This window comes from Heptranchias perlo, chromosome 1 (assembly GCF_035084215.1).
Source record: "Heptranchias perlo isolate sHepPer1 chromosome 1, sHepPer1.hap1, whole genome shotgun sequence".
Classification (NCBI taxonomy): Eukaryota; Metazoa; Chordata; class Chondrichthyes; order Hexanchiformes; family Hexanchidae; genus Heptranchias; species Heptranchias perlo.
Genome location: NC_090325.1, coordinates 147,103,930 through 147,120,103, shown reverse-complemented (window position 1 = coordinate 147,120,103; position 16,174 = coordinate 147,103,930). Strand labels below are relative to the sequence as shown.

General features: G+C 43.0%; 1 protein-coding gene across 1 annotated transcript in view; it reads right to left on the bottom strand.

Moving 5' to 3' along the window:
• LOC137327071 (uncharacterized) overlaps positions 1-16,174 on the bottom strand; it is a 323,001-nt gene that overhangs the window by 287,634 nt on the left and 19,193 nt on the right. The gene's annotated exons all lie outside the window — the stretch shown is intronic.

Below are 16,174 nucleotides of genomic sequence, written 5' to 3'. Positions count from 1 at the left end.
GCATTCAATCCATATCCTACAACAAGGTGTGGGACCCCAATTTGCATTTTATACAGCTCCACATGTTTTGTGCCTGGAGTGTTGGGTGTCCATTTAAAGGCCTTCCTGAAAATTTAATCAGGTGGGCAAATGGGTGCACAAGGTCCCCACCAGATTATCCTCTGCTGGTAGCCCGTTTTTAAAATGAGAAAGGGGCAACTAGCAGTTGAAAATCCCTCCCCACCCCATTGTTTTAAAAGCAGGGTGGTCTGAATTATAACTTTTTCTTACGTGCGCATCAATGGTGCTCTTTAACTAGTCGGCAGTCAGTTCACACCTCCTTGGAACTCCCTCCATGGCTGAGAAATGACAGCACTCACCCCAAAATCAGAATTGATTGTTGCCCATTAGAATCAGTGTACTTTTATACAAACTGGACTAATAATCATCTAGTGAAAGACCAATTGGCTACTTGACATCTGCTTGTGTGTCAGCAACACTCAGCTCAATGTTCACATGAAAAAATATGTTTAAATATCTAAATTTTTACTATGTTCTGATCATTATTGACTTTAGAAACACAGAAAAAAGTCATGAAAAGTAGATCCAAATTTGCTCGCATGACTCAGGCTACTAATTTACGTGTAGGTAGTTTAACTGGCTGCTACGACCTCTTCTATTATTGTTCATAATAATAATATGAATTTTTATCTTGACATAATCCACCTAAGCAAGCATCTATGCATGGTAACCCGGGGACTTGAACTCAAGATGCCCTTTTGCTAGGGAATCAAGTGCTCAACCATTTGAGCTACTAGGTCATATTATAGACATTTTGTTCAATGAATTTCAGCAGCACCCTCATGTAGCCCATTCATTTACTGAGCATTTCTTACTTTATAATGTAGGACTTTTGTCCAGTGATGCTGTGAGAACTTAGTTTTTAAAGCAAGTAAATTGAATATATATATTTTACAACATATTGTATAAAATCTAGCTTAATATGGAGTAGGCGTTTTCCTCGTTTTAAATATTTGAATGACATTATTATAATTTGGTAAGCACTGTACATGGTAGTCAATGAAAGAGGAGCATGTAAAATAAAAGTTTTGAACTGGATAGGCAGTCATATAAAAAAAACTTGCAACTACATGTAGTGCAGTCATCACAGCAGTAGCAGATCCCCCTAATCGACTGGTGAAAGGGTTAAAATAAAAGTGCGTAACTCTATGTCAACAGCACTATAAATCACCAAGCCACAAAGTGGCATGTACACTGAAATCTAGCACTACTGATGGCTCCGTAGACCACTATGTGTGTGGCTTTCCATTGAAAACTGGCTTGAGTTGTGCCTTAACCACAAACCGTCGTGTGTCTGAAACAGTAGGGTTTCACTTCATCATGAGTACATTTCGTGGAACTGCACCCAATGACTGACAAACAAACTCTAACACCCTTTTCCACTAAACATACGACACACCATAATAAATAAGGGTTATTTATTGGGATGAATACTTGATCCAAGTTTTTAGAGGCTAACAGCTGATAATACATTGTAAATGGAATGGTTCAAATTGATCACTGAGCCTATAATTTGATGTGTTAATTGAATTAACCATGTCACCGATGAGATGAAATTCAAATTGAAACAGATTCTCTGCAGCTTTGAAACTCAATATAGGCTGAAATTCCAAAGCAAATTGCTTCCATAGCACTGTCTTTAATGTTCTCATCTGCTACCACGTTAGTCAACACAAGAGCCAACTTGTCTTTCAAAGGCAGACGTTTAAAAAAAAGGCTGACAATAAGCAATGAAATGTTGTTCAACAGAAGCTCTGACATCATGCAATTTACCTTTATTTTATTAACCCATGTGTTCCTATCTTAATTTTACATTACAAACATAGCCACCTTAAAACTCCCACTATCTTTATTCCTTTGTGAATCACCTTAGCAACTTTTCTTCAAAATCCTCCTCCTGCAGCACTGAGCTCATTGGTCTTCGAATTGACACTACCTCGGAAACTTAGACAATGCTAAGAACCATCCCTCAAAAATCCATTTGTTACCATCTAAGCACATCGTTTACTGTAACTAGGTAATCGTATGGTACAACACCAGGCTCAACAGTTTAGTTTGTCACTTGGAATCAATGAAGAGGAAGCTCAAAACAATTTGGCTACCCTGGTATAGGTAGTTTCAAGTAATGAGTGATACTCAGGATAGAACTAAAACTCTCCAGCTAGCTTTCAATAATTATTTAGTCAACTAGATTTAACCCTAACAATTCTGGAGAATGCTAGTCACTAACAGTAGAGTTAGCACTTTTATTTTGCTGCTATCGTATTGTTATCCATCGATCATCTCAACCAGATTTCCATATTACAAAAATTTCAAAATTCCTACTGCACTGATATCATCATGAAACATTAAGACAAATATATATTTTAGGTGCCATAGCATTAGATTCTGAACCAGGAGATTGAAGTTTTAATCCTAAACCCCACTGCTATGTTTTCTAGGCAGGGGTTGGGGGAAGGTTTCCAGTCTTGAATTGTAGCCTAACCACAAACCATCATGTGTGTGAAACATTATGCAGAGAATAAAAGACCATATCGTTCAGTCATTCTCCCTAGTGGGTCAATTAAAGAACAGCACTGACCCCATTCACAGATATGTTTGTAGATTCAATCATCTGAGGGGCACCGGGAAGGGAGGACGCGGGGAAGAACAGCACGAAAAGAAAATAAGGAACGTACTTTTTCCTTTGCAGTTTTGGATGTTGCAGCTGCTACTGTATTCTGAGATACTGTAATGCTAAGTATAACTATGATTAAGTATGAAGGTTAACAGCAGCAGCATCATGTTTCACCAGTTATTCCCTCCAACAGCAGCAGCACATGTATCACTAGTTCATAGAATCATAGAATCATACAGCACAGAGGAGGCCATTCAGCCCATCATGCCTATGCTGGCTCTTTGAAAGAGCTATCCAATTAGTCTCATTCCCCTGCTCTTTCCCCATAGCCCTGTATTTATTTCCCCTTCAGGTATATATCCAATTCCCTTTTGAAAGTTACGATTGAATTTGCTTCCACCACCCTTTCAGGCAGTGCATTCCAGATCATAACAACTCTCTGCGTAAAAAAATTCTCCTCCTCTCCCCTCTGGTTCTTTTGCCTATTTCCTTAAATCTGTGTCCTCTGGTTACTGATCCTCCTGCCAGTATAAACAGTTTCTCCCTATTTACTCTATCAAAACCCCTCATAATTTAGAATAGCTCTATTAAATCTCCCCTTAACCTTCTCTGCTCTAAGGAGGACAATCCCAGCTTCTCTACTCTCTCCACCTAACTGAAGTCCTTCATCCCTGGTACCATTCTAATGAATCTCCTCAGCACCCCCTCCAAGACCATGACATCTTTCCTAAAGTGTGGAGCCCAGAATTGGACACAATGCTCCAGTTGAGGCCTAACTTGCTTTTGTGCTCTATTTATAAAGCCAAGGATCCCGTATGCATTTTTTGACAGCATTATCAATTCGTCCTGCCACATTCAAAGATTTGTGTATGTAAACCCCCTGGTCTCTCTGTTCCTACACCCCATTTAAAATTGTATCATTTCATTTATATCGTCTCTTCATTCTTCCTTCCAAAATGCATCACTTCACATTTTTCTGCATTAAATTTCATCTGCCATGTGTCTGCCCATTTCACCAGTCTGTCTATGTCCTCTTGAAGTCTGCTACTATTCTCCTCACTGTTTACTATATTTCTGAATTTTGTTTCATCTGCAAACTTTGAAATTATGCCCTGTATACCCAAGTCCAGGTCATTAATATATATCAGAAGGGGCAGTGGTCCTAATACTGACCCCTGGGGACACCACTGTATACTTCCCTCCAGTCTGAAAAACACCGTTCACCACTACTCTCTCCTTTCTGTCCCCTAGCCAATTTTGTATCTATGCTGCCACTGTCTCTTTAATTCCATGGGCTTCAATTTTGCCAATAAGCAACAAAGATATATCCCTGTGAGGAGGAAAGACTCCACAAAAAGGGTGAACCAACCATGGCTAACTAAGGAAGTCAAGGATGGTATCAGGTTAAAAGAAAAACCATACAACACGGCAAAGATTACTGGTAAGCCTGAAGATTGGGAAAACTTTAAAAACCAGCAAAGGATGACTAAAAGAATAATAAAGAGGGAGAAAATAAATTATGAGAGTAAACTAGCAAGAAATATAAAAACTGACAGTAAAAGCTTCTACAAGTACATAAAAAGTAAACATTGATCCCTTAGATGATGAGACTGGGGACATAATAATGGAAAACAAGGAAATGGCAGAGGAATTGAACAGATATTTTGTATTTGTCACAGTAGAAGACACTAATAATATACTAATTGGTAGAAAATCAAGGGGCAAAGGGAAGGAAGGAACTAAAAACAATTACTATCACTAGAGAAAAAGTATTAGGTAAACTAATGGATCTAAAGGCTGACAAGTCCCCTGGACCTGATGGCTTGCATCCAAGGGTCTTAAAGGAAGTGGCTACAGAGATAGTGGATGCATTGGTTGTAATCTTCCAGAATTCACTAGATTCTGGAAAGGTCTCAGTGGATTGGAAAACCGCAAACGTATCACCCCTATTCAAGAAGGGAGTGAGACAGAAAGCAGGTAACTATAGACCAGTTAGCCTAACATCTGTCATTGGGAAAATGCTCGAATCCATTATTAAGGAAGTAGTAGCAGGACATTTGGAGACTCATAATACAATCAAGGAGAGTCAACATGGTTTTATGAAGGAGAAATCGTGCCTGACAAATTTATTAGAGTTCTTTGAGGAGGTAACGGGCAGAGTGGATAAAGGGGAACCAATGTCTGCAGTATATTTGGATTTCCAAAAGACATTCGATAATGTGCCACATAAAAGATTACTGCACAAGATAAGAGCTCGTGGTGTTGGGGGTAATATACTGGCATGGATAGAGCATTGGCTAACTAACAGAAAACAAAGAGTCGGGATAAAAGGGTCATTTACAAAACTAGTGGGGTGTCGCAGGGATCAGTGCTGGGGCCTCAACTATTTACAATATATATCAATGACTTGGATGAAGGAACAGAGTGTCTTGTGGCCAAATTTGCTGATGATACGAAGATAGGTGGAAAAGCAAGTTGCGAGGAGGACACAAAAGGCCCGATATTAGGAGGGAGGTGGGTTGGCAGCGGGGGTCGACTGGGCGCGTGGGTAACGTGCCCAGTGAAATCGGTGGGTTTGGCATGTGATCGTATGTATTTGAAGCCACTTACCTTGGCTTTCGGGTTTCGTGCTGGAAAGCTGCGCAGCGGGCGGACTGTGCACCCGCATCATAGGCTGTCAGCTGGAGGAGCCCTATTTAAAGGGGCAGTCCTCCACTGACTGATGCTGCAGAAAATAGGCAAAATTACAGCATGGAGCATCCCAGGGGGAAGACTGCTCCCAGATTTAATGATGCCTCACTCTAGGTCTTACTGGATGGGGTGAGGAGGAGTAGGAGGAGGAGGGAGATCTTCTACCCGGCAGACGGGAGGAAGTGGCCTGCCTCTGCCACTACGAAGGCCTGACTCAAGGTAGCGGAGGAGGTCACCAGCACCACCAACATATCGCGCACCTGCAAACAGTGCAGGAGGCACTTCAATGACCTAACCAGGTCAGCCGAAGTGAGTACACTTACTCATTCCCCTACACTCCGTCTGCCACATCACCGCCCCCACTCCACATCTCCTTCTGCACTGCCAACACTACTCTGTCACATCGCTCCTCACACCCACTGAACACCTATCCTCATCTTACCTGCACATCCTCACCTCCCCAGTACTCATCCCACCACTACCACTCAACCCAATCCTCATACAATCTCATGGCTCTGTCTCATACTCACCCTCTCATGCATCTCTTTCACGGTCAGCCTCACTCAACCTGCCACTACCTGTGCTGCAGCCATAGGGCATGCATCACGTTTGAGTAGTAGGAAGCGTAAGGCAAATGTGTCGTGCACATGAAGGTGATGCACAAGGGTTTTTGAGGGTTTGTCATGGTTTTTACTTATATTTGTTTTCTGATCAACTCACATTACATATTATATCGTTACCACTACTGCCACGTCTTGGCCATTCTTGACTGGCTTGTGCAATAATGCCCTTTCATGAGGTTCTCCATGAACACCCTTGATGCCACCCATTGGGTCACCCTACAGTGGGTGTATGTGTAGTTGCACGACTACTTTGTGCAGGTGCCTGTTGCGCAGCACTGTGTTGTGTAGCTCCACGTGGCGGAGGTGGACGGCATGCCTGGCGAGACTGGTGATGTTGGTCGTCCTCCAATGGAGTGATGAATGCAGCTATGGAAACCCCCCCCCATCCTGATGGTGTGAGTGTGAGGGGGTCCACAAAGTAGGTAAATGTATTTGGACAGCAGAGTTTAGGGTATGATATAATAATTTTGAGTGTGGAGACAACAGTGTGGCAGGCAAAACTTTGTCTGGGGTGACAGAGTTAGACTTTGTCTGAGGTGACAGAGTGCCCTGCTGCAATGAATGAGGTATTCCCCCCAACTGTCAAGGAATCCTCTGCATCTCCCACTGGCTGCTGACTGAAACACGTCTGCAACAACAGGGAGTGTTTCCCACAGCATGGGAAACACGCTGAGGAGAGTCCAAATCACATCCCTGCTAAAATCTCTTCCCAATGAGGTCTGTCAACAACCTCAAGTACCTCCCTAACTATCTAAATTGTCATCCCGCCGGCTTTAATTGCTGGTGGGAGTCTCGCATGCGGGGGCTACGCGCGCACCGATTCGCGTCATTGGGGAACCCGGAAGTAGGCGGGTTGGAGCCGGGCTCTGGACCCGCTCCAGGATTCCCCAATTTTAGAAACCCCCCCGCCACGAACGCACCCGCTCGGCCATCCGAAAATTGACCCCAAAGTGTCTGCAAAGGGATATTGACAGGTTAAGCGAATGGCCAAAAATTTGGCAGATGGAATATAATGTGGGAAAATGTGAAGTCATCCACTTTTGGAGGAAAAATAAAAAAGCAAAATATTATTTGAATGGAGAAATACTACAAAATGCTGCAGTACAGAGGGATCTGGGTGTCCTCATCCATGAAAAGCAAAAAGTCAACATACAGGTGCAGCAGGTAATCTGGAAGGCAAACGGAATATTGGCCTTTATTTCTAGGGGGATGGAGTATAAAAGCAGGAAAGTCATGCTACAACTGTACAAGGTGCTGGTGAGACCACACCTGTAGTTCTGCGTGCTGGTCTGGTGCCCTTGTTTAAGGAAGGATATACTTGCATTGGAGGCAGTTCAGAGAAGGTTCACAAGGTTGATTCCGGGTATGGAAGGGTTGTCTTATGAGGAAAGATTGAACAGGTTGGTCTATACTCATTGGAGTTTAGAAGAATGAGAGGAGATCTTATTAAAACATATAAGATTCTGAGAGGACTCGATAGGGTAGATGTTGCAAGGATGTTACCCCTCATGGGGGAATCTAAAACTAGGGGCATTGTTTCAGAATAAGGGGTCGCCTGTTTAAGATGGAAATGAGGAGGAATTTCTTCTCCCAGAGGGTCGTGAATCTTTGGAATTCTTTACCCCAAAAAGCTGTGGAGGCGGAGTCATTGAATACATTCACAGCGGAGTTAGGCAAATTTTTGATCAGCAAGGGAGTCAAAGGATATGGGGAAAAGGTGGGAAAGTGGAGTTGAGGTAAAAATCAGATCAGCCTGATCTCATTAAATGGTGGAGCAGGCTCGAAGGGCCAAATGGCCTACTCCTTCTCCTATCTCTTATGGTCTTATGGTCTTATTATGTGGTACTTTATCAAACACCTTTTAAAAGTCCATATATATAACATGAACCTCACGACCTTCATCAACCCTTTCCGTTACTTCATTAAAGAACTCAATCATATTCGTCAGACATGATTTGCCTTTAACAAATCCATGCTGACTGTCATTTATTAACCCATATTTTTCTAGGTGACAATTAATTTTGTCCCAGATTATTGTCTCTAAAAGTTTCCTCACCACTGCATTAGGTAGCATAACCCTATAGTTACAGGATTTATCCCTCCCCCCTTTTTTGAACTGGGGCGTAACATTTGCAATCCTCCAGCTCTCTGGAACCACTCCCATATCCAAGGAGGAATAAAAGATTGTGATTAGAGCTATTTCCACCCTACTTCCCTCAGCATCCCACCCAGACCGGGTGATATTTCTACTTTGAGTGCTGTCAACCTTTTAAGTACCTCCTCTTTATCTATTTTTATCCTTCCCAATATCACTGCTACTTCTTCCTTCACTGCTACATTGGCAGCATCCTTTTCTCCAGTGAAGATCGATGCAAAGTATTCATTCTTCAAGGGTTAAGCTACGAGGACAGATTACACAAATTGGGGTTGTATTCTCTAGAATTTCGAAGGTTAAGGGGTGATCTGATCGAAGTTTATAAGATATTAAGGGGAACAGATAGGGTGGATAGAGAGAAACTATTTTCGCTGGTTGGGGATTTTAGGAGTAGGGGGCACAGTCTAAAAATTAAAGCCAGACCTTTCAGGAGCGAGATTAGAAAACATTTCTACACACAAAGGGTTGTAGAAGTTTGGAACTCTCTTCCGCAAACGGCAATTGATACTAGCTCAATTGCTAAATTTAAATCTGAGATAGATAGCTTTTTGGCAACCAAAGGTATTAAGGGATATGGGCCAAAGGCAGGTATATGGAGTTAGATCACAGATCAGCCATGATCTTATCAAATGGCGGAGCAGGCACAAGGGGCTGAATGGCCTACTCCTGTTCCTATGTTCCTATTTATTACCTCAGCCATACCCACTGCCTCCACAAGATCATCTCGTTTTTTTGTCCCTAATTGGCCCCACCATTCCTTTGACAACCCTTTTACTATTTATATGTTTATAAAAGACTTTAGTGTTCTCTTTTATGTTACCTGCTAATCTTTTCTCCTACACACTCTTTGCCCATCATTTATTTTTTCAGTTCTTTTTGCACTTTCTGAATTCTGCTTGATTTTCTACTGTATTATGAATCTAACATTTATCATAAGCCTCCTTTCTCTGTTTCATTTTAATCTCTATATCTTTAGTCATAAGAACATAGGAACATAGGAACAGGAGTAGGCCATTCAGTCCCTCGAGCCTGGTACGCCTTTCAATTACATCATGGCTGATCTGTATCCTAACTCCATTCCCCCGCCTTGGCTCCATGTCCCTTAATACCCTTGGCTAGCAAAAATCGATCGATCTCAGATTTAAAATTGTTATTTGAGCTAGCATCTATTGCTTTTTGTGCGAGAAAGTTCCACACTTCTACTATCCTTTGAGTGAAGATGTGTTTCTTAACTTCTCTCCTGAATGGCCTGGCTCTGATTTTAAGTTTATGTCCCCGTGTCCTAGACTCCCCCACCAGCGGAAAATGTTTCTCTCTATCTACCCTATCAATTCCTTCCAAAATCCTAAAAACCTCAATCAGATCACCCCTTAACCTTCTATATTCCAGGGAATACAAGCCTCGTTTATATAATCTATCCTTATAATCTACCCCTTGGAGCCCTGGTAATATTCTGGTCAATCTGCGCTGCACTACTTCCAAGGCCAATATATCCTTTCTAAGATGCGGTGCTCAGAACTGTACTCAGTACTCCAGATGTGGTCTAACCAGGGTTTTGTATAGCTGTAGCAAAACTTCCTCCCCTTTATATTCTAGCCCTCTAGTTATAAAAGGCTAACATTCCATTAGCTCTTTTGACTACTTTTTGTATCTGACTGCTACATTTTAGTAATCTGTGTACATGGACCCCTAAATCTCTTTGGACTTCCATTGTTCCTAACTTTTCACCATTTAAAAAAATGGACAAAAATGGATGACCTCACATTTGCCTGCGTTGAAATCCATCTGCCACAGTTTTGCTCACTCACTTAATCTATCAATGTCTCTTTGTAATTTTATGCTCCTGTCTACACTACTTACTACGCCATCAATCTTTGTGTCATTGGCAAACTTGGATATATGACTTTCTATTGTGTGATCTAAGTCATTAATAAATATAGTAAATAGTTGAGGCCCCAGCGCAGATCCTTGTGGGACACCTCTAGTCACTTGGTTCCAATTTGAGTACATACCCATTATCCCTACTCTCTGTCTTCTACCACCTAACCAATCTCCTAATCTGGTAAATAATTTGCCTTCAATTCCATGAGCTTTAATTTTACCCCACAGTCTCTTCTGTGGAACCTTATCAAATGCCTTCTGGAAATCCATATAAACTACATCCATAGACATTCCTCTGTCTACTACTTTAATTGCTTCCTCAAAAAATTCAATTAGGTTCGTTAGACATGATCTACCCTTTACAAAGGCTCTCTCTAATCAGTTCAAATTTCTCTAAGTGCTCAGTCACACTGTCCTCAATCATAGATTCCAATAAGTTCCCCACAACAGATATTAGATTAACAGGTCTATAATTTCCTGGTTTCTCTCTCTCTCACCTTTCTTAAATAATGGAGTTGCATTTGCAATTTTCCAATCTAAAGCGACTGTTCCTGAATCAAGAGAGCTTTGGAAAATTATGGCTAAAGAATTTGCAATTTCCTCACCTGCTTCCTTTAAAATCCTGGGGTGGAAACCATTAGGTCCTGGGGATTTGTCAGTCTTTAGTGCCATTATTTTTTTATTACTGTTTACTTGCTTACGTTAGTGAATTCCAGTCCTTGATTCATTATGAGTTTCCCCGGAATGTCAGTTATATTATCCTCTTCCTCTACTGTGAAGACTGACATAAAGTCATTGTTAAACAAGTCTGCCATTTCCTTATTTTCATTTGCAATATTACCTGCATCTGTTCTTAAAGGACCCACATCGCCCTTGATTACCCTTTTTCTTCTAACATAATTGTAAAAACTTTGTGGTAATCTTGATATCCTTCACAAGTTTCTTTTTGTATGCTCTTTTTGCAGCTCTTACTATTTTTTTTTGTCTTCCTTTGCTGTTCTTTATATCTCTCCCAGTCCCCTGGATCTACACTATTCTTTGCACTTTTGTGTACCCTTTCCTTTAGTTTTATAGTATCTCGCACTTCTTTTGTCGACCATGACTGTTTTATTTGGTAAGTAGAGCTTTTGCCCCTTAGTTAGCCTTACCAAAATCTAGAATCTTAGTAACTGTGTTAAGTTTCTCTTTTCCAAACATAACATTGACTTTGATCATATTGTGATCACTGTTCGATAACTGTTCCCTTACTGTTAGACTATTAACTAAATCTGGCTCATTACTCATTACTGAATCTATTATGGCCTGCCCTCTTGTTGGTACTACAACATATTGCTCCAGAAAACTATCTTGAACACACTCAGGAAATTCACTACCTTCTGACTTGAGCTACTCTGCTCTTCCCAATCTGTATGAAAATTAAAATCTCCCATTAAAACAACTCTGCTTTTGCTACAAGCCTCTCTAATCTCTGAATTAATACATTCTACCATTTCTGCTATCAAGGGGTCTGTAGAAAACTCCAATTACAGTTTTAAGTCCAAGGAGTATTCAGGGAGCTCTAGCTTTGTGTGCCCTTCCTTTAGTGTGTCTAGTCTGTACCCAAACTATGGCCTCTTTGAAGGCCTCCCATTGCTTATTTACTGTTTTGCTTGCCAATCTTTGTTTTCAATCCAGCTGGGCCAGATCCCTTTTCAGTTCACTAAAATTAGCTCGCTTCTAGTTGAGTATCTTCACCGTTGATTGTTCCTTGTCCCTTTCCATAGCCACTCTAAACGTAAAGATATTGTGATCACTGTTTCCCAAATGCTCTCCCACTGAAACATGCTCCACTTGCCCCTCTTTATTCCCCAGAACTACATCCAGTACTGCTTCCTTCCTCGTTGGGCTAGAAACATACTGATCAAGAAAGTTCTCCTGTATACATTTTAGGAATTCCTCCCCCTCCTTGCCCTTTACGTTATTTTTTCCCCAGTCTATACTGATAATTGAAGTCCCCCATTATCATTACTCTATTGTTTTTGCATCTTTCTGAAATTTGCTTGCAGATTTGCTGCTCCATCTCCTTCCCACTATTTGGTGGTCTATAGTATGCGCCTAGCAGTGTAACAGCTCCTCTACTGCTCTTTAACTCTAGCCAAATAGGTTCTGTCTTTGAATCCTCAAACACATCATCCCTTCCTAGGGCTGTAACAGTATCTTTGATCAATACTGCTACCACCATCCCACCCCCCCCACTTCCTGTTTTTCCTTCCCTAGTCCTCCTGAATATATTGTAGCCTGGAATGTTAAGTTCCCATTCCTGCCCTTGTTTGAGCCAGTTCTCCATTATTGCTGCTATATCATAACCCCATGTGACAAATTGTGCCTGCAGCTCACCAATCTTATTTATCATGCTCCATGCATTTACACACATGCAATCCAACCCCGCCTTAGTTGGCTTTGCATTTCTCCTTTGTCTGATCCCTCCTCTTTCTGGAATACTCTTCACTCTAATGCTGTTTGACTTTCACAATCCTCTATGCACCTTGTTTCTCCTCTCTGATACTTCTTCCTGGTCCCCCTTGCCCAGCCAAATTAATTTAAACTCTCCCCTACAGCACTAGTTAACCTCCCTATGAGGACATTGGTCCCAGCTCTGTTGAGGTGCAACCAGTCCATCATGTACACATCCCTCCTGCCCCAGAAGTGGTCCCAATGTCCCAGGATTCTGAAGCACTCCCACCTGCAAAATTTCTCCTGCCATGCATTAGCCTGCTTTGTCTTGATGTTCCTATACTCACTAGCGCGTGGCACTGGGAGTAATCCAGAGATAACCAGCTTTGAGGTCCTGATCTTTAGCCTCCTCCCTACCTCCTGAAACTCTGTATGTAGGAACTCAACCCTTTCCTTCATCCCTCCAACAACATCAGCATCATGTATCACCAGTTGGTCCCTCCAACAACATCAGCATCATGTATCACCAGTTGGTCCCTCCAACAACATCAGCATCATGTATCACCAGTTGGTCCCTCCAACAACATCAGCATCATGTATCACCAGTTGGTCCCTCCAACAACATCAGCATCATGTATCACCAGTTGGTCCCTCCAACAACATCAGCATCATGTATCACCAGTTGGTCCCTCCAACAACATCAGCATCATGTATCACCAGTTGGTCCCTCCAACAACATCAGCATTATGTATCACCAGTTGGTCCCTCTAACAGCAACAGTGCAGTGCAGTACTGATTCAGAAAAGCCATAGGCACTTCTCTGTTTGGTGCTTGCATACATGCCAATCATTGGCCTTTCATGCTGTTAGTCAACATTTTGGGAGCCAATCTGCATGTCAGAGTTGACTCACAAAAATCAGCACAGATTGGACACTCCCCCTCTCCCTCCAGCACTGCATCTCAAGTACTGCTGATCATGTGATTCTGATCATCTATGGTATTAAGCAGCTGGATCATCTCCATTAACAGCAGAACTCAGGTAAGCGTGGGGCTGTGAGAAGGGAGGGACAGAAAACAATAAAGGGAAAGAGGAGGAAATAGATGGTAATGAAGAAGAGGGGAAGGGAAGTGGATGGTAATGAAGAGGAAGGGGAGGTGGAAATGGATGGTAATGAAGAGATGGGGGAATGATTGGCAATATAAGAAGAGTGGAATCTATTGGCATGAAATTGGGCCGTGTGGCGCCCATCGTTTCGGCGCTACACGGCCTCTCTGACATCCAAGATGGAGTCTTGGATGCGCACGCATGTTTCCAGCATGATGTGTGCCAGATGCCATTTTGGTATAGGAGTTAGCGCAGGCGCAGATAATGAACGCTGAAATCATGTAAAGTAGGGAGAAAATGGATTCATTCAGTGTGCAACGCTGATTTAAAGTAATAGACACCATTTTGGGACTTCACACTCAACTCAACGCACAGTCTTAACCCCGACCATCTGAACGTGTCTTAAAGTGCCTGGAGGACTGCCCACCGGTGCTATTTAAAGGGACCATGCAGCATTTACAGATGAGCGGCTGGATTATTGCTTCTGGCTGCCGAGACATTTGTAACTGTTTATGTAGGTCTCCTAAACTTGAATACTAGGACGCGGGGACATGGCCTAACATTTAGAGCCAGGACGTGCAGGAGTGAAGTTAGAAAATGTTTCTGCACACAAAAAGTGGGAGACGTTTGGAACATTCTTCTGCAGATAGTAGTTGATGCTAGCTCACTTGTGAATGTTAAATCTGAGATTGATAGATTTCGGTGAACCAAGGGTATTAAGAGATATGGGGCTAAGGCGGGTATATGGAGTTAGGTCACAGGCCAACCATGATCTCATTGAATGGCAGAACTAGCTCGAGGGGCTAAATGCCACTGCCACTTGCTGCCTCCTGATATGCGCCATCTTCTCCTGCAAGAAAGCGGGACGTGTGTTTGGGTGATGTGCCTGTCATGGTTGAATAGCTGCCAGTGTGTGTGGCCTGTGAGTTGTGGGTGGGCGGCTTGAAACAGTGGTAATGTGTAAGGGTGAGAGGAAGCATCCGGTTGGAAGAGTTGAGTACTGACGGAAAGAGTGAGTTTGTTGGTATGTGGGGGATGGGGGCGTAGTGCGTGGAGCAGTTGGTAGGAGACACCACTTGACAGTTGACCTCACTCATGTCAAAACATTGAACTTCTTCCTGCACTGCATCCATGTTCATGATGCTGTGTGCCTGGCATTGACTTCATCCCCCACTGCCATTTGGATGTATGTATGGAGGGCCTCTTGCCAGCCCCCCCCCACCCCTCCTGTCCACCTCTTGCACCAAGGTCTCTAGTGCATCAGCAGAGAACTTTGGTGCATGAACTCTCGCAGGCCTGGTACCAACTCAGATCGGCAGATTGGAGGATGTGGGATTAAGTAGTGTGCAACCTTTATTCAATGTTTTAACAAAACTCATCAGTGTGTAAATATAGGGATGGGACCTGCATCTGTGTTTTACGTGTGCGACATCTGATCTCCGTGCAGACAGTAGACTGTTATTTTCAGCAAATAATAGGTACTAGCTACCTTTAAGAGATTTCGAAGAACCATCCTCCCTTTAAGAGATTGAGCTGCCCCTGGTAGTGGAAAGTGCAAATTGCATTGATTCCACGTACAAGGCCTGGAAAGGAAGGCTGATTGCAGGTAAGTCCTTGGATGGGTCCAAATTTGTGTCCTGCCTCCGCAGGGGTCATTGGGTGTGGGGTAACAGCACATCATGGTATCTGCGCCCAAAAACGACCCCTATCGAATTTTTCCCCTGATGACTAGATAGGAAAAGGGAAGGGAGAAAATGGAAGGCAATGAAGTGGAGAGGGAGGGAGAAGTGAAGGTGAACGCAGCAGAAGCTGGGAGCCTTGGGTGGGGGAGGAAGGAAATTGCCAGCATTAACTGAGGGGGTAGAAGAGTACCAGCATAAAGTGGAGAGGGAGGGAAAAGATTGCCGCCATAACTGAAGCAGGGGTGGGGGCGGGGGTGGGGTGTGCGAGCAATAACTGAGCAGGGGTGGGGGGGGTGGGGTGTGCGAGCAATAACTGAGCAGGGGAAGGGTGGCAATTTGGGGAAAAGAGAGGGAAGAGTACCAGTGTGATCTAGGTTGCAGGACAGAAAAGTGGCAGGTTGAGAGGATAGAGGGCGAAGAGTGCCAGTCTGAACTGGGAGGATTAGGAGAGGAGAAAGTGGGGGGTGAAGTTCATCTTGAACGTTGAGCAAAACAGGAGATAGCGAATTGGCAGCCTGTTTTACACTCTGACCGATATTCTTTTCTATTGGTTTCCATTTCTCAGAATGTAAAATGGGCTGTTGATTCGCTATCTCCCGTTTTGCCCAATGCCCAAGATGATTTTCACTGCCAGTGTGTCTGTAAGAGAGTGGAAAGTTGCATGAGGCACAGTGTTTCCATGAACTGGGTCTGCAGGATGCAGTTTTCCTCTGTAAATGGGCAAGTGGGGGAGCTGGGTGTGGGAGAGTTGCTGTTGAGTCGACTGTTGGGGGATTGATGATCTGGTTGGTAGGTTGAAAATCCAAATGTCACATTAAGAACATAAGAAATAGGAACAGGAGTAGGCCATACAGCCCCTCGAGCCTGCTCCACCAATCAATAAGATCATGGCTGATATACTACCTCAACTCCACTGTCCCGCCCTAT